This window comes from Carassius auratus, unplaced genomic scaffold (assembly GCF_003368295.1).
Source record: "Carassius auratus strain Wakin unplaced genomic scaffold, ASM336829v1 scaf_tig00037207, whole genome shotgun sequence".
Taxonomy (NCBI): Eukaryota; Metazoa; Chordata; class Actinopteri; order Cypriniformes; family Cyprinidae; genus Carassius; species Carassius auratus.
The window spans coordinates 1-18,938 of NW_020526363.1; the positions used below are offsets into that span (position 1 = coordinate 1).

At 45.1% G+C, this 18,938-nt stretch overlaps 2 non-coding genes and 2 pseudogenes across 2 annotated transcripts; all 4 read left to right on the forward strand.

Annotated features, from left to right (window-relative positions):
* The first annotated feature begins 4,189 nt into the window (after nt 1-4,189).
* LOC113082933 (uncharacterized) lies at nt 4,190-4,368 on the forward strand (annotated as a pseudogene).
* A 374-nt stretch (nt 4,369-4,742) lies between these two features.
* Nucleotides 4,743-4,906, forward strand: LOC113082937 (U1 spliceosomal RNA). Its single transcript, XR_003282988.1, has one exon. It is a non-coding gene; the product is annotated as a U1 spliceosomal RNA (small nuclear RNA).
* An 8,575-nt stretch (nt 4,907-13,481) lies between these two features.
* On the forward strand, nt 13,482-13,656 carry LOC113082932 (uncharacterized; annotated as a pseudogene).
* A 374-nt stretch (nt 13,657-14,030) lies between these two features.
* On the forward strand, nt 14,031-14,194 carry LOC113082941 (U1 spliceosomal RNA). Its single transcript, XR_003282990.1, has one exon. It is a non-coding gene; the product is annotated as a U1 spliceosomal RNA (small nuclear RNA).
* Nucleotides 14,195-18,938: the final 4,744 nt, after the last annotated feature.

Sequence of the window (18,938 nt, forward strand, 5' to 3'; positions counted from 1 at the left end):
AATGATCTTCCCAGGAGTTATATTGAGAGGGAAAAAAAGGATTGCCCGATCTCCCATTGAGGAGAAGAATGAGAAAAGAGATAGAGTGGGATTGCGATCAGATTCTTCTCATCAGGGGATCTGAACGGCTTTTCCCACTCGGTTCCCCAAACGAAATATCTTTCTTGTCAATAGAACTCCAAACATCAACCCCTAGGGCTAGCTCAAGGGGGAAACAGCTTCAATCTCCGGATTCCCCAAATAGGGGAAAAGAAGAAGAGCTGGTTTCACAAGATACAGATATCCTTTTAATTGAAATTTTAGTTATTTATGTCTTCTAAAATGTTGTATTTATCATTTTTAACTGTTTTTATCATGACACTCACACTCTCCACCTTAAATGTAAGAAGTGTGAGGTCACAGTTGAGAGCTCAAATGGTTTTATCCTTTTTACAAACCCAAAATAGCGATATCCTGCTTTTACAAGAATGTGCTTTACCTTTTATGTCCAATTATAGGAGATGGGAAGAACAATGGCCCCATGTATCTGTGTGGAGTGGATCAAATTTTAACAGAGCCGATGGAGTAGCCATTTTAATAAAAAATCCTCAGCTCTTGGTGAAGGGTAGCACAGTGGTGAGAGATGGGAGAGCTCTTTTAATAAATCTGTCCTTCTTAGGACATGATTTTAATATTTTAAATATGTATGCTTTTACAGATAAAAATGAAAGGAACGACCTTTTAGAAGACGTGCAGTCCCACCTTTTAGGAAAGACCCCATTTATTTTAGCAGGGGATTTTAATTGCATTTTAAGTAAAAATGATAGAAAGGGGAGAGAGAGGATTTTAAAATGGATAAAACGTCAATTTTACTACAGAACATTATAAAGGATTTTAAATTGACTGACTGTTTTAGAACCATGCATCCTGGGGAAAAAGGATTCACCTGGTTTAGTGGTGATGGCACTAAAGCCTCCCGTATAGACTATATCTTTACGCGAGACCTTACACCAGTGGATGCTAAACTAATGCCCGTTTTCTTTTCAGACCACGCTATGCTTTCTTGCACCCTTTCTTTTCCCACAGGTGTGACGACAGGTGGAGGGATATGGAAACTGAACTGCTCCCTGCTGGAAGACCCAGAGATCACAACATACTACAGGGAGCAGTACAGCCAATGGCAGACTTTACAAGACTTTTATGATTCACGAGCACAGTGGTGGGAGATGGTAAAGGCAAAGACCAAGACTTTTTTTAGATGGGCAGGGAAAAAGAAAAAATTAAAAGAAAAAAGACGAATGGTGGGACTGCAAAAGAGGCTACAACGTTACTTTTATCTTCTTAGCCAGGGTTTTGATTTTAACGAAGAAATTAAGGAAGTTAAGAAAGACATGTCAGAATTAGCGGAGGTTAAAAGTAGAGGTGTTCTCTTCAGGAGTAAAGAAAGGGAAATAGAGGAAGGCGAGAAATGCAGCAGATACTTTTTTAAGAAAGTTATTGATGGAGGTAGAGCAATATTTAAATTAAGAAATAAAGAAGGAGAAACAATGCAGACACAAATGATATTTTATTCAGTAATAGAAAAGCTTTTATGAAGAACTCTATGAAGAAAAGGCAAGTGACAACAGCATTTTGGAGCGAAATTTTAACAAGCATAGAGAAACAATAAATGGAAATACCAGTCTGACAAAGGATTTTAACATTTCTGAGATAGAACAAAAGTATTCAAAAATTCAAAAAAGGGAAAACTCCTGGAGTTGATGGACTCCCTCTTGAATTTTATTTGACCTTTTGGGACATTTTAAGACAAGACTTACTGGCTGTTTTTAATGACTTTGACAAGATCGACCAGCTCCCTGACAGTTTTAGGATAGGAATAATGACCCCTACTACACAAAAAAGATGACAAGACAGATTTAAAAAACTGGCGTCCTATAACCCTTTTAAACTTTGATTGTAAACTTTTTAGTAAACTTTTTAACAACACGAATGTCAACAGTTTTAGCAGATCTGATCCACCCGGATCAAGCCTGCGCCGTCCCTGGGAGAAAGATCACAGACAGCCTCGTACTGATAAGAGACGCCATCTGTTATGCGAGAGACAGAAATATTCGGCTGATAGTTTTAAATTTAGACTTTGAAAAAGCATTCGACCGAGTCTCGCACCACTACTTGTTTCAAGTTTTGCGAAAAAATGGGGTTTCCCAGGAGGTTCTTAGCTTGGGTGGGATTGCTGTATAAAGACATAACCAGCAAAATCCTAGTTAACGGGAATCTCTCAAAAGCGATAAATATATGCAGCGGCGTCCGTCCAGGGCTGTCCGTTATCTCCTCTCCTGTATGTGGCTTGCATCGAACCCTAGCGCAGGTATTGAGAAGGGATACATGGATCAGTGGACTGACTATACCCGGGACTGGAGGACTGACTGCAAAGACTGTTTTATATATGGATGATGTCAACCTTTTATGTACTGACGGTTTTATCAACACAGAGGACTATGGACCTGACAGACTGGTTTGGGAAAGCATCGGGAGCCAGACTGAACCGAGATAAAACACAAGCACAGTTTTACGGTCCCTGGAAACCTAGTGAGCTCGCTGGACTGGACACTACTTTTAAAAGGACAGAGTTAAAAATACTGGGTATTAAGTTTGACAGAGACGGGGGAGGGAGTGGAAATTGGCATGACGTGATGGTTAAAGTGCGGAAAAAACTAGGTTTCTGGGGACTGAGACGTTTGACATTTGAAGGAAAGGTTTTTAATCATAAAAAGCTGTGATTTTACCCCTGTTTTATTGCTGTGTTCTGTTTTCTTTCCCCCCAGACTCTTTCTTGTATCTCTGGAACGTGCAATGTTTTATTTTTTATGGGGGTCTAAGTGGGAGCGACTCAAAAGAGCAACCATGAAGAAAGCACCCCAAAATGGAGGAAAAGGAGTGCCAGACCCCTACTTGTTTTTAGGAGCTTTTTATACTGCACTACATATAAAAATATGCCCGAACCCCATCCAAACAAGACCAAAACAGGAGCCATGACCCGGTTTTGGATGGGGTCCTACTTAAGAACCCAAAATATTGTACAGACAGACTTGACAATGCCAGTTGCCTTTGACCAACCCCCAGCATACACACACATAAAGAACTTTTTAAAGAAATTTAATTTGGAAAAAGAAAGTGTGACTGTTTTAACCAATCATCGCTCTATACTCTCTCTTGTGCAGGAACGGGAACAAGTGTGTCCAGTACGCGGGCTCACTCTAGGTGAAGCCCAAAACGTTTGGCGGAATGTGTCCCACTCAGCTCTTCACAACCGACACCGAGACCTGGCTTGGATGGTTGCCCATGAGATCCTCCCGGTCAGGGCCGTGATGCACTCCCGAGGCATGTCAAAGAACCCCATCTGCCCGCGGTCCGGATGTGGCGCCCCCGAGACCGTGAGGCACGCCTTATGGGAGTGCAGCGCTGTGAGGGACCTGTGGGCGACAGCTGGCCCCCAGCAATTCCCGTACCTACCAGTAGGGGGGGTCCCAGACTACCCAATGGGGAGAGGAGGGGTTGAGCCAAAAACAAATGCCAGCAAAAAACACCCCCTAAGCTATGGCTTACCATCCTCTGCATCCAAGACGCCATATGGACCTCCAGAAACCTACTGGTAGGGAAGCGCATGCAGGGGTCCCTGCACGCCACCATCCAGCTAGCCAAATCAAGGCTGCAGGAGTACACCGCATGTCGCCATTCGGATGTGGAGGGTCAGAGCTACACGGGAAAGGTCCCCATAGCCACGAGCCCTGACTGCCCGTAGATGCCCCCAAACACCTGAAGTGGGACAGCGGTTGCCTCGGTTTAAGAGGATCTCCTCTGGGCCCAGAAGGGTCAGGCCTCTGGGACTGGTTTTGAGGAACTGAGCTGATGGTTTAATCTTTTTTCTTTAAAGGACATACCCGTTTTTGCACAACAGAAGAGAACGTTTTTTAAACCTGTCTTTTGATTTTAATAACACTGTTTTTTTATTTTTTATTTTCTCTAGCACTACAGACACACAACAACAACAAAAACACACTCAATACAAAATGTTTTTATTTGTGTATTAAATAATTTAAAAATTATCCTGTGCTTTAAACAACAACAACAAAAACAACAACAACAACCATTGTATAATGTGTTTTAACAAAACAAATGTGTGCATGTAACCAAAATGTATTGTGACAATAAAATTTTTCAAAAGAAAAAAAAAAATCTGTTCTTATCAGTTTAATATCTGATACGTCCCCCATCCGGGGACTACATATTAAATGGATTTTTAGATCACGGAGCTGGAGCCGGGGCTTGCTCCGTCCACTCCATGCATCGGCCTGGTATTGCAGTGTCTCCAGGAACGGTGTGCTTTCCCTTTTTGGGGATTGCCATTTATTGTGTCGAATAGCAGAACAAGGAATGAGAGCTGCCATTGCAGATGCTGTGGTTTATTGCAAACTTTTTTCCTGATGTGTCCACCTGGGGTCTTGGACTCTTCCACTAACGATGCACCCACCTGAGGTCTTGAAGTCTTTCACAGACGAGGTGACGCATCGAATCAGGTGTGTTTGTTTAAAGAGAGTCATCTAAAACTGGCGTTGGGAAGCACCGGCCCATGAGCTTGGCAGTTTCCAGGCCAGTAACGGAAGGCACCCGTCCTTCCTTTCCCGGAGGGGGGGCGGAGGGCTAACCGTTGGTGAGGATGGTAGAGATGCAAATCAGACCTCTGGCTGACCGCCTGGGCCTTCATACTTACCTGGCAGGGGAGACACCATGATCAAGAAGGCGGTTCACCCAGGGCGAGGCTTGTCCATTGCACTCCGGCCATGCTGACCCCTGCGAATTCCCCAAATGCGGGAATCTCGACTGCATAATTTATGGTAGTGGGGGACTGCGTTCGCGCTCTCCCCTGAAATTGTTGGTGAAACAAAGCAGAAGAGGTTTTTACAGTTTTTTTTTTTATTTTCCTTTCAGAATGGGGAGTTCTGTCACATGCGAGATATGTGTTGTGCGCCTGTGAAACAAAGTCACTTGCGCTCTTGAAAAATCGGACCCTGGTGGGTAGTTTAGTTCGAACATAGCGCAGACCTTACTTTGAAAGTAGATTGGACTGACTGCAGCCTAGCTGTAACTGTCTCCATGTTGTTTGGTTGTCCTTTTTTTCGATTCGTATTAATTTTGTTGTCGCTTACAGCGACACCTAGTGGCCTGTCGCCGCGCCCTTTTTCACCTGGCCTCGGACTGAGCCCCTGCACAGGTGTGCCGATTTGGGTGAAGGGATCTCACTCCTTCCTGGAGTTATAGCCATTCGAGCCACCTCGGACACGCCACCTTAGCACGCTTTGAGGTCCCCTCGCCAAGGTGAATGGAAATTTCCTATTTTTTTGGATGATTATTGACAGTCAGACTCCAGAGAAGCTTTCTGTGCTGATTTGGGTGGGACTGGGCCAAATACCTGGCGCCAGGTTGCAAAAGAAGGTTTTCGACAAAATCCAAAATACCCGAAAATTTCGTCAGAGCGACGGGCCAATCTGAGACCTGCGTCTCGTTCGGCTCGAGCCAAGGATTCCGGTGACATAAGGCACGTGGCTCTGCGACCAACCGTTTGGGAGTTACGAGCGATGCCGTACTTTCCGTCGCTGCAGTTCCACCGTCAGGCCGATCGGGACAAGGCCCGGTGACGTTGCAGACAGGGGAGGGTACTACCATCCCGCAGTGTTGCAGGTGTTTTCATCTTTGTTTGATTGTCCATTTACATTACATTTTCCCTATTTTTCAGCTTACGGCGCCACCTAGTGGCCTGTCGCCGCGTCCCTTTTCACCTGGCCTCGGACTGAGCCCCTGCACAGGTGTGCCGATTTGGGTGAAGGGATCTCACTCCTTCCTGGAGTTATAGCCATTCGAGCCACCTCGGACACGCCACCTTAGCACGTTTTGAGGTCCCCTCGCCAAGGTGAATGGAAATTTCCTCTATTTTTGGATGATTATTGACACTCAGACTCCAGAGAAGCTTTCTGTGCTGATTTGGGTGGGACTGGGCCAAATACCTGGCGCCAGGTTGCAAAAGAAGGTTTTCGACAAAATCCAAAATACCCGAAAATTTCGTCAGAGCGACGGGCCAATCTGAGACCTGCGTCTCGTTCGGCTCGAGCCAAGGATTCCGGTGACATAAGGCACGTGGCTCTGCGACCAACCGTTTGGGAGTTACGAGCGATGCCGTACTTTCCGTCGCTGCAGTTCCACCGTCAGGCCGATCGGGACAAGGCCCGGTGACGTTGCAGACAGGGGAGGGTACTACCATCCCGCAGTGTTGCAGGTGTTTTCATCTTTGTTTGATTGTCCATTTACATTACATTTTCCCTATTTTTCAGCTTACGGCGCCACCTAGTGGCCTGTCGCCGCGTCCCTTTTCACCTGGCCTCGGACTGAGCCCCTGCACAGGTGTGCCGATTTGGGTGAAGGGATCTCACTCCTTCCTGGAGTTATAGCCATTCGAGCCACCTCGGACACGCCACCTTAGCACGTTTTGAGGTCCCCTCGCCAAGGTGAATGGAAATTTCCTCTATTTTTGGATGATTATTGACACTCAGACTCCAGAGAAGCTTTCTGTGCTGATTTGGGTGGGACTGGGCCAAATACCTGGCGCCAGGTTGCAAAAGAAGGTTTTCGACAAAATCCAAAATACCCGAAAATTTCGTCAGAGCGACGGGCCAATCTGAGACCTGCGTCTCGTTCGGCTCGAGCCAAGGATTCCGGTGACATAAGGCACGTGGCTCTGCGACCAACCGTTTGGGAGTTACGAGCCATGCCGTACTTTCCGTCAGGCCGATCGGGACGAGGCCCGGTGACGTTGTAGACAGGGGAGGGTACTACCCAGATAGCACACTTACGTCTGCAAGATGTCTGTTAAAGAAATGTTGATCTGGAAAGCATCTGCCATCTACAAACGTCTGACATACGCCTTTCAGATGTCAGTTTTATATACCTTCTAAATCATAAACATCTAAAAGACATCTAATTGACATCTATCTGACATCTAAAAGGCAGTGTTGGGGAGTAACTAGTTACATGTAACAGCATTACGTAATTTAATTACAAAATGAATGTAACTGTAATTAGTTACAGTTACGAAGAAAAAATTAGTAATTAAATTAAAGTTACTTATGAAATTTTTAACGATTACAAAGGCAATTACATTTGAATATTTACACACATCCACATACAGATTTCACTGATTTCTTTCCCAAATTGCACTGACTGTTCTGAGACATACGCCCTAATAATTTCCAGAATTTTAACAGAATTTTTTGTTTTTCCCAGTCCGCCCTTCCTGTAAATTAATGGCAAAAACATGCAGTTTCATTTAATACAAATAGGCCTACTGAAGCTTGCAGTGTTGTCAGCCTCTGCCGCCTCAATATAGGAGTACATGAGCACATAAACATCATTTCTAGAACTGCTCTGTGTCACGTCATGCATTTTACCTATCATATCATATACAAAGAGACAGCAGTTTAAAAAAACACCAATGTTTCAGGAGTTTATTATACAGGAATGACACATGCTTATTAGATAACTGTATTTGAGTTGATGTATATGTTTTTATTTATTATTATTTAATTTTCACAAATTTAGAAAAGTAATCTAAAAGTACTCAAAAGTAATTAGTTACATTACTTTAATAAAGTAATTGAAAAAGTTATACTACTATAACATTTTAAACAGGGTAACTTGTAATCTGTAACCTATTACATTTCCAAAGTAACCTTCCAAACACTGCTAAAAGGAGACGTCCAATAGACGTATTGCAGATGAGCAAACAGCCTTAAAACTACATCTTGCAGATGTAAATTCATATGTCAAATAGACGTCTCCTAGATGTATGTGTGCTATCAGGGTACCATCCCCCAGCGTTTTTAGGTCTCCCAAAACTTACCAAAGCCGAGATGGGCATCGCCGTGTCCGGCTTCCTCCCTGCTGCGTCTTAGCAGCATCGCTTCTCGGCCTTTTGGCTAAGATCAAGTATCTTGTCGGACGGTTGAGACTGCGATCGCCTCTTGGAGGTTTCCTGACTCGAGATCCCTTCATATCTTGAGTCACACAACTTCGGGAGGTATATTGAACTCTGCTGCTTCGGGCTCCAACAAGTTTTAAGGTAAGGTCTTTTAATTATTTATTTTGTTATTTATTGTTGTATTTATTGTTGTTTTAAGTTTTTAGGCTGTTGGTGCCTCTATCATGTCGGCTGCCCGTGCCGGCGTGCGGAGGCACCACAGCGTGCGTTTTTTATTCAGGCAGGGTGAGGGGAAGCTCCTGGGAATGTCCCGTATGGACTTTTCCAGGAAGCTGATCCAAAAGACCTTAGCTTTTAAATGTGACGACCTGAATTGTTTGATGACTCTGCCCTTGAACAAAGGATTTGATGTTAGTTTTAAAACCGCTTCCCTACTTAGTGACTTTTGGCAAAGGTTTGAATCAGTTAAAGCCCAGTTTTCCATGTTCACTGTTGAGAAACTTTCTGATAACACACTTAAAACTGTGATTGTCAGGATGTTCAATGAAACCGTGACTGGAGATGATATTTGTGTTTGGTTGGGTAGATTTTGCACTGTTCGAGGCCAGCCTGTCAAAGTGTTAGATGAAGATGGCATTTGGACATGCTCCTGGCGAATTCCCATTAAACAATGGGAAGACGCTGGGGGCTACCAGGGCCTGAAGCATCTGCCTTCCATGATTGTGCTCGGAGAGAACAGAGGCTACATACATTATCAAGGAATGCCCAAACTCTGCAGAAAGTGTGGAAGGTTTGGTCATTTATCTGAAGCATGCCAAGAGTTAATCTGTGGGAAGTGTAGAGAAATTGGTCACAGTTTTGATGACTGTACCAATGGCAGACGGTGCAATCTTTGTGGAGAAACAAACCATCTCTACAGAGACTGCCCTAAAAGTTTTGCCAACAAGCTAAAAATGGCCGCCCCACATGGGCAACAAACGAAGGAACAAAGGAGAGAGGAGGCGGTCCCTGAGGTTTTGGCGGGAATTTCAAATTCCCAGCCGGCCTCAGGGATTGGGCAGGAAGGAGGAAGTGGGGCGGCCACAGGGGCGGAGGCAACGGAACAGGAAATGGTAATGGAAGGAAAGGAAAGTGAGGAAGAATCACTGGTAACAGTTTCGGATGGGGTGGAAGAATCCACCGGGAGTGAGACAGAGTGTTCACTCCCTAATGCTCAGGTGCAAAAAAGACCTGCGGGGTCTCCTCTGATTGTAATGGAGGAGAAAAAATCTAGGGCAGCATATAAGCTCGATAGTTCCGATTCGGTAGATCTGGAGCGCATGTGGCCCCTAGAGTCCCCAAATGAGGTTTCCTTTTTGCACATTAAGCTAACAGCATCATCGCCAAAGGAGCCACAAGAGGTTCCCTCTGTGGCCTCTGAAGCGACAGGCATTTGCCCTCCAGACCTCAGCTCATCTGGGGAAAAGGAAAGACAAATGCTACAAGATGTAACATGATTTTAATCATATTTTTGTAGTCTTTTTCTTGTCTTCTGTTTTAAATGCCTCATACCTTTTTAACCCTACTGCTCATGGCCCTCACCATCTCTACTATCAATGTCAGAAGTGTGAGGTCCACCATTAGAGCACAGAGTATTTTGTCCTTTTTAAAATCTTTTAAGTCAGATTTGTTTTTATTACAAGAGTGTTCTCTGCCCTTTTTAACTAGGTACACAAAAATGGAAGAGCTATGGTCCGCAGGAGCCTCCATATGGAGCGGATCAAATTTTAACAAAAACGACGGAGTTGCGGTTTTAATTAATAATCCTAACATCTTGGTGAAGGGCAGCACTGTGGTGAGGCAAGGCCGGGCACTTTTAGTAAATCTGACCTTTTTAGACAGGGATTTTAATGTTCTTAATGTATATGGTTTTACGGAAAAGAACGAAAGATATGAGCTTTTAGAAGACTTGCAACCCCACATGCTAGGTAGGGCTCCCCTAATGGTAGCAGGGGATTTTAATTGTGTTTTATCTAAAACAGACAGGAAAAGGGTAGGGGAGGATTTTAGAGTGGACAAAACGTCGGTTTTATTGCAGGGTTTAGTCAGAGATTTTAATTTAGTCGACTGTTTTAAAATTTTGCATCAAAGAGAGGAGGGCTTCACCTGGTTCAGTGGTGATGGTACCAAAGCCTCTCGAATCGACTACGTGTTTACAAGGGACTGCCCGCCAACCGATGCTACATTAACCCCCCTTTTTTTCTCTGATCACATGATGCTGTCTTGCACCCTTTCACTGCCCATGGGTGTGACGGTAGGGGGAGGGCTGTGGAAGCTGAACTGTTCCCTGTTGGAAGACAAGAATGTAATTTTAGAATATAGGGAACAGTTCAGCCAATGGCAGACCCTCCAAGACTTTTATGATACACGTGCACAGTGGTGGGAGATGGTAAAGGACCGGACGAGACAGTTTTTTAGAAAGATAGGGAAAGAAAAGAAGAGTAGGGAAAAGAAATGCATGTTGGGGTTGCAAAAAAGACTACAAAGGTATTTTAATCTTTTAAATAATGGTTTTGATTTTAACAATGAAATCCAGGATGTAAAAAAGGAAATGTCAGTTTTAGCCAATATAGAAAGTAAAGGGGTCCTTTTAAGAAGCAAAGAGAGAGAAATTGAAGAAGGGGAAAAGTGTACCAGATATTTTTTTAAGAAAATAATAACAAGGGGTGGGGGGTTAACCAGGGTTAAAACAGGGGATAGGGAGGTTAACACAACAAAAGAGATTTTAGAGGATGTGGAAAAATTTTATGGGGCTTTATATAGTTTTAAAAAGGTACACTCAGACACCGTAAAAGAAGTTTTAAATTTTGTTGAGAAAAGGGTCGACTGTCAAAATGAGATTTTAGCCCAAGATTTGAACATTTTAGAAACCCAAAAAGCTCTTGGAGGTTTTAAAAAGGGGAAGTCCCCAGGAGTGGATGGACTTCCCCTGGAGTTTTATCTAACATTTTGGGACATTTTAGGACAAGAGCTTTTGACAGTTTTTAAAGAGTTTGAGACCCTCGACAGACTTCCAGACAGTTTTAGAATAGGGATAGTTTCTTTACTTCACAAAAAAGGTGACCGGACTGACTTAAAAAACTGGAGACCCATAACACTTTTAAATTTCGATTATAAACTTTTTAGCAAAGTTTTAGCAACACGCATGTCAACTGTTTTAGAGGACGTGATTCACCCGGATCAAGCTTGTTCTGTGCCCGGAAGAAAGATAACAGACAACCTAGTGCTGATTAGAGACGCCATCTGTTACGCGAGAGACAGAAATATTCGGCTAGTAGTCCTAAATTTAGATTTTGAAAAAGCATTTGATCGAGTCTCGCACCAGTACCTCTTCCAGGTTCTGGAGAAAATGGGGTTTCCAAAGAGGTTTATAGCCTGGGTGGGACTGCTGTACAAGGGAATAGTCAGCAAAATTCTAATAAATGGGCATCTTTCCAAAGCTGTGAACATACACAGTGGTGTCCGTCAGGGATGTCCTTTATCTCCTCTTCTGTATGTGGCTTGCATCGAGCCACTGGCACAGATCTTGAGAAGGGACAAATGGATCAAAGGACTGGACGTTCCTGGGACGGGGGGACTGACGGCGACCTGTGTTTTATATATGGACGACGTAACTCTTTTAGCCACAGACGTTTTATCAATACGAAGAGCACTGGACTTGACTGACTGGTACGGTCGGGCCTCGGGCGCCAAACTCAATAGAAACAAGTCCGAGGCCCAGCTCTTCGGGCCGTGGGGAGACGTGGACACAGGAGGACTTGATTTGGTTTTTAAAGACAACGATTTTAAGATTTTAGGCGTTAAATTTGATAAAGACGGGGGTGGACGGGAAAACTGGACTGACTTGTTAGGGAAAGTTAGGAAAAGACTGGGGTTTTGGGGACTAAGACAGATGACGATGGAAGGCAAGGTTTTAATTTTTAAATCTGTGATTTTACCTCTGATTTTACTTGTCTGTTCTGTTTTTAGCCCCCCTCGGTGGTTCCTGGGGAAACTGGAGAGGGCGGTGTTTTACTTCCTGTGGGGGTCCAAGTGGGAGCGCCTGAAGAGGGAGACCATCAAGAAAAGGCCGGAGAACGGTGGAAAAGGCCTCCCAGACCCCCACCTGTTTTTAGGCAGCCGCTTCACCGCCCTGCACATTAGTTATGCCACGACCCCATCCAAAGAAAACAAGACGGCTGCAATGGCGCGATTTTGGATGGGGTCTTACCTACGAACACTGAAAATTTTACCAGTGGACTTGAAAACCCCAGTGTCTTTTAACTTGCCCAAAGAGTACAGTTTTATAAAAAAGTTTTTAAAGAAATACCTTTTAGAGAGTGAAGATGTCACCATTTTAACTCAACACAAGTCTCTCATCTCTGTTGTGCAGGACCGGGAACCGGTGAGTCCAGTTCCGGGCCTCACACCAAGTGAGGCCAAACAGGTTTGGCGGAACGCGGCTCACCCCGCTCTCCAGAACAGGCACAAGGACTTATCGTGGATGGTGGCTCATGAGATCCTCCCGGTCAGGGCGGTTATGCACTCCAGAGGCATGGCCAAAAACCCCATCTGCCCGCGGTCCGGCTGCAATTCTCCGGAGACCGTCCACCACCTGCTCTGGGAGTGCAGCACTGCGCGGGACCTGTGGGCCAAGACCGGCCCCCTGTATTTCCCGTGCCTACCAGCGGGTGGGGCCCAGTTCGGGTACCAGCTCGCCATCCTTGGGGTGGGCCGGGGCTTGAAGGACTTGACGGCACAGAAATTTACCTCGCTCTGGCTCACCCTCAACGTCATCAAGGATGCCATCTGGGCCACCAGAAACCTGCTGGTGGGGAAGCGCGTTACGGTAACCCTCCATGCATGCGAGCTAAAGGTAACATCAATGCTGCAGGGGTACCGGACGACGATATTCGGACGGGGGGGCCGGGGTCGCACGGAGAGGGTCCCGGCAGGCACCGACCCTGGCCGCCCGTAGATGCACCCTCACCACTCTGGCTACGGGAACAGCGGGCCAGCGGGCCGGAGGAGAGGGGATCTCCGCTGAGTCCATAAAGTAGCATCTCATGTCCCTGTTCTGGAGAGTGGGGTGATGACCCACTTGATAAGGACTCACCCCCGGTCTTGCACAACAGATGATTTTTAATTGGTGTTTTTTATTGTTTTATTATGAAAGAGGTTTTATTAACATATATACGAGGCTTGTTTGCTTTTTTTAAAATTTGTGTTTTACTTTGGAACTGACCGCACCTTTTAAACACACCTCAATAATGGACTTTTAAAAACAAGCAAAACACTGTGGTTTTAATCAAATGCTTTTTAAAAATGATTGTTTATTTCATTTTACCATGTGTATTTATTATATATTATATTGCTTGTTTTAATGTGTGATTAAAAAGAAAATGTTGTGTGAAAAAGAAAAAATGCAAATGGAAAAAATGTAAATGGTGACAATAAAACTTTTTCGAAAGAAAAAATCTGTTCTTATCAGTTTAATATCTGATACGTCCCCCATCCGGGGACTACATATTAAATGGATTTTTAGATCACGGAGCTGGAGCCGGGGCTTGCTCCGTCCACTCCATGCATCGGCCTGGTATTGCAGTGTCTCCAGGAACGGTGTGCTTTCCCTTTTTGGGGATTGCCATTTATTGTGTCGAATAGCAGAACAAGGAATGAGAGCTGCCATTGCAGATGCTGTGGTTTATTGCAAACTTTTTTCCTGATGTGTCCACCTGGGGTCTTGGACTCTTCCACTAACGATGCACCCACCTGAGGTCTTGAAGTCTTTCACAGACGAGGTGACGCATCGAATCAGGTGTGTTTGTTTAAAGAGAGTCATCTAAAACTGGCGTTGGGAAGCACCGGCCCATGAGCTTGGCAGTTTCCAGGCCAGTAACGGAAGGCACCCGTCCTTCCTTTCCTGGAGGGGGGGCGGAGGGCTAACCGTTGGTGAGGATGGTAGAGATGCAAATCAGACCTCTGGCTGACCGCCTGGGCCTTCATACTTACCTGGCAGGGGAGACACCATGATCAAGAAGGCGGTTCACCCAGGGCGAGGCTTGTCCATTGCACTCCGGCCATGCTGACCCCTGCGAATTCCCCAAATGCGGGAATCTCGACTGCATAATTTATGGTAGTGGGGGACTGCGTTCGCGCTCTCCCCTGAAATTGTTGGTGAAACAAAGCAGAAGAGGTTTTTACAGTTTTTTATTTATTTTCCTTTCAGAATGGGGAGTTCTGTCACATGCGAGATATGTGTTGTGCGCCTGTGAAACAAAGTCACTTGCGCTCTTGAAAAATCGGACCCTGGTGGGTAGTTTAGTTCGAACATAGCGCAGACCTTACTTTGAAAGTAGATTGGACTGACTGCAGCCTAGCTGTAACTGTCTCCATGTTGTTTGGTTGTCCTTTTTTTCGATTCGTATTAATTTTGTTGTCGCTTACAGCGACACCTAGTGGCCTGTCGCCGCGCCCTTTTTCACCTGGCCTCGGACTGAGCCCCTGCACAGGTGTGCCGATTTGGGTGAAGGGATCTCACTCCTTCCTGGAGTTATAGCCATTCGAGCCACCTCGGACACGCCACCTTAGCACGCTTTGAGGTCCCCTCGCCAAGGTGAATGGAAATTTCCTATTTTTTGGATGATTATTGACAGTCAGACTCCAGAGAAGCTTTCTGTGCTGATTTGGGTGGGACTGGGCCAAATACCTGGCGCCAGGTTGCAAAAGAAGGTTTTCGACAAAATCCAAAATACCCGAAAATTTCGTCAGAGCGACGGGCCAATCTGAGACCTGCGTCTCGTTCGGCTCGAGCCAAGGATTCCGGTGACATAAGGCACGTGGCTCTGCGACCAACCGTTTGGGAGTTACGAGCGATGCCGTACTTTCCGTCGCTGCAGTTCCACCGTCAGGCCGATCGGGACAAGGCCCGGTGACGTTGCAGACAGGGGAGGGTACTACCATCCCGCAGTGTTGCAGGTGTTTTCATCTTTGTTTGATTGTCCATTTACATTACATTTTCCCTATTTTTCAGCTTACGGCGCCACCTAGTGGCCTGTCGCCGCGTCCCTTTTCACCTGGCCTCGGACTGAGCCCCTGCACAGGTGTGCCGATTTGGGTGAAGGGATCTCACTCCTTCCTGGAGTTATAGCCATTCGAGCCACCTCGGACACGCCACCTTAGCACGTTTTGAGGTCCCCTCGCCAAGGTGAATGGAAATTTCCTCTATTTTTGGATGATTATTGACACTCAGACTCCAGAGAAGCTTTCTGTGCTGATTTGGGTGGGACTGGGCCAAATACCTGGCGCCAGGTTGCAAAAGAAGGTTTTCGACAAAATCCAAAATACCCGAAAATTTCGTCAGAGCGACGGGCCAATCTGAGACCTGCGTCTCGTTCGGCTCGAGCCAAGGATTCCGGTGACATAAGGCACGTGGCTCTGCGACCAACCGTTTGGGAGTTACGAGCCATGCCGTACTTTCCGTCAGGCCGATCGGGACGAGGCCCGGTGACGTTGTAGACAGGGGAGGGTACTACCCAGATAGCACACTTACGTCTGCAAGATGTCTGTTAAAGAAATGTTGATCTGGAAAGCATCTGCCATCTACAAACGTCTGACATACGCCTTTCAGATGTCAGTTTTATATACCTTCTAAATCATAAACATCTAAAAGACATCTAATTGACATCTATCTGACATCTAAAAGGCAGTGTTGGGGAGTAACTAGTTACATGTAACAGCATTACGTAATTTAATTACAAAATGAATGTAACTGTAATTAGTTACAGTTACGAAGAAAAAATTAGTAATTAAATTAAAGTTACTTATGAAATTTTTAACGATTACAAAGGCAATTACATTTGAATATTTACACACATCCACATACAGATTTCACTGATTTCTTTCCCAAATTGCACTGACTGTTCTGAGACATACGCCCTAATAATTTCCAGAATTTTAACAGAATTTTTTGTTTTTCCCAGTCCGCCCTTCCTGTAAATTAATGGCAAAAACATGCAGTTTCATTTAATACAAATAGGCCTACTGAAGCTTGCAGTGTTGTCAGCCTCTGCCGCCTCAATATAGGAGTACATGAGCACATAAACATCATTTCTAGAACTGCTCTGTGTCACGTCATGCATTTTACCTATCATATCATATACAAAGAGACAGCAGTTTAAAAAAACACCAATGTTTCAGGAGTTTATTATACAGGAATGACACATGCTTATTAGATAACTGTATTTGAGTTGATGTATATGTTTTTATTTATTATTATTTAATTTTCACAAATTTAGAAAAGTAATCTAAAAGTACTCAAAAGTAATTAGTTACATTACTTTAATAAAGTAATTGAAAAAGTTATACTACTATAACATTTTAAACGGGGTAACTTGTAATCTGTAACCTATTACATTTCCAAAGTAACCTTCCAAACACTGCTAAAAGGAGACGTCCAATAGACGTATTGCAGATGAGCAAACAGCCTTAAAACTACATCTTGCAGATGTAAATTCATATGTCAAATAGACGTCTCCTAGATGTATGTGTGCTATCAGGGTACCATCCCCCAGCGTTTTTAGGTCTCCCAAAACTTACCAAAGCCGAGATGGGCATCGCCGTGTCCGGCTTCCTCCCTGCTGCGTCTTAGCAGCATCGCTTCTCGGCCTTTTGGCTAAGATCAAGTGTAGCGGCGATGGCTACGTCGAGGGGAGATGGTGCTTTGCCGGCCATGATGGCGCGGTTAAAGAATACTGTACGGATTCAAGTGCTACAGAATGCTGTCCGGTCTGTGAAGGAAAACTTCAGGAGGGAATTTGTGGTCGTGGATGTCTTGAAAGGAGTCTTCAACGTAGCAGCTTCATCAGTGTTCTGTCTTCAGGATTTCACCGCAATGGGATTTATGGATCTGACCTTCTTCAATTTAACGGACTGTGTGAGTTTTTTTGAGTCTTGGGGGCATAAAAAGCACAAGTTGTTGGAAGGACTGAGTTTGCACCCTCTGTTTGCACAGGATTACTTACCTCTCACAATCCATCTATATAATCCTTTTGTTGAGGATGTGGAGGTAATGACTTTTCTTGAGAGGCACTGCGAGGCTGTGAAAGGAGGTGAGCGTGTGAGGGATCAGTTTGGGATTTGGACTGGAAAGAGGCGGTTTTTTGTGAAGCTCAAGGTGGACTCCGCAGTCCCTGGAAGCCTGATTCACCTACCTGGGTCCATTTCCATTGGGCCTAACAGGGGCTTTCTCTACTACCCTGGGCAGCCCATGTATTGCAGGAGATGTGGTGGAGAAGGACACATTAAAACAGAATGTGAAGGACAGCGTTGTCGGTTTTGTGGGAAGGCGGACCACGTTGCTTCTGCCTGCCCCGCACCGAAACTTTGTAGCCTTTGTGGCAAGGCCGATCATCTTTATCGTACCTGTCCTTCAAGAAACAAGTCATATGCGAGCATATTGAAGGAAGGTCATGATCTGCAGGCAGACCTGGATGCCATTCTTAGCAGTCTACCAGCAGAAAGGGAGGGGCATCTTCAACAAGCGACAGGTGCGAATGATCAGAGAAGTATGAGTACATCAAGTCAGGAGTGTGCTGGTATGAAGGAACAAGCGGATGGAACTGTGGGGGATCTGATAACCTTGTCCCTGGATGGAAAGGAGGTAAAAGGAGTGGGATCAGAGGAGCAGCTTAATCCATCTCCAGGATGGACAGATCTGGACTTCACAGAGGTGCTTTCTGGGGTGTTGGAGGTGGATAAGGAGCAGACCATTTTGGAGCCTGCAACTGGATCAACCCATCAACGAGAGACAGTATATAGTGAGTCAAAGATGGAGATTGCAGCAGAGTCAGCATCTGGGACTGGCCGTCGCAGAGCTTGGAGTGAGGCCAGTGACCCTGATAATGGGGAAATATGCAAATACAGCAAACTGGAGAACTCTGTTAGTGAGGACTCTGTGAGTCAAGATTGTAATGAGGAGGGCTATGAAGGAAAAGAGAATGAGGAGGGAGGGACAAGCACTGGTTGGGGGGATAGTATTGAAGAGGAAGAGGGAGGGGAAGAAATGATAGCAGAATCCGGGGAATGGTCTGAAGTGGTTTCAAGGAGGGTAAAGGGAGGAAGGGGAAGAAGAGAATGTGGGGAAAATGGGGAGGAATAAGGGGGGAAGTAGGTTGGGGAAGTATTTTGGGCAATATGGGGGCTTTTGGAGAGAGTCCAAAGGTTTTCAATGGGACTGTTAAGAGTGGCAACATTTAATGTAAGAGGGCTGAAAATGGCAGAGCGCCGGACAGCAGTTTTCTTTTCTGTTAAAGAATTATATTATGATGTTTTGTTTTTACAAGAATGTCACTTGGAGAATGAAAGGGATGTGGAGAATTTTTCGAAGGATTGGACTCGGGGACCATCCTTTTGGGGAGTGGGGAATGTGAGGGCGGATGGGGTGGGGATTTTATTCTTTTCCTGGGAGGTGATAGTTGAAACATCTGGGGTGATTGTTCCAGGGAGAGTGATGTTTGTGGATGCAAGATGGAGGGGTGTGGCCTTGCGGTTCATAAATGTGTATGTGCCCAGTAAGCGAGAGGAGAGGGAAGGTTTTTTGGGAAAAATATTTCCTTTATTATATACGAACCGGCTGGTGGTCTTGGCAGGGGATTTTAATATGTCCCTAGAAAAAAATTCTGGGGGGGAATTGGCAGGGGTTATTAAAAGTTTTGGATTACAAGACTCAGGTCAGACAGCTGGAGGGGAGGGTTTAGGTTATACATGGTTTAACAGTAGGCAGGAGGCATCACGGTTGGATTATATATTTTTGTCAAAATCTGTTAAAGTTAGTAGCTACACAAGGCAGCCAATGTGGTGCTCAGATCATTGTTTAGTTGGGGCTGGGGCAGAGTTGGAGGCAGGGCAAAGG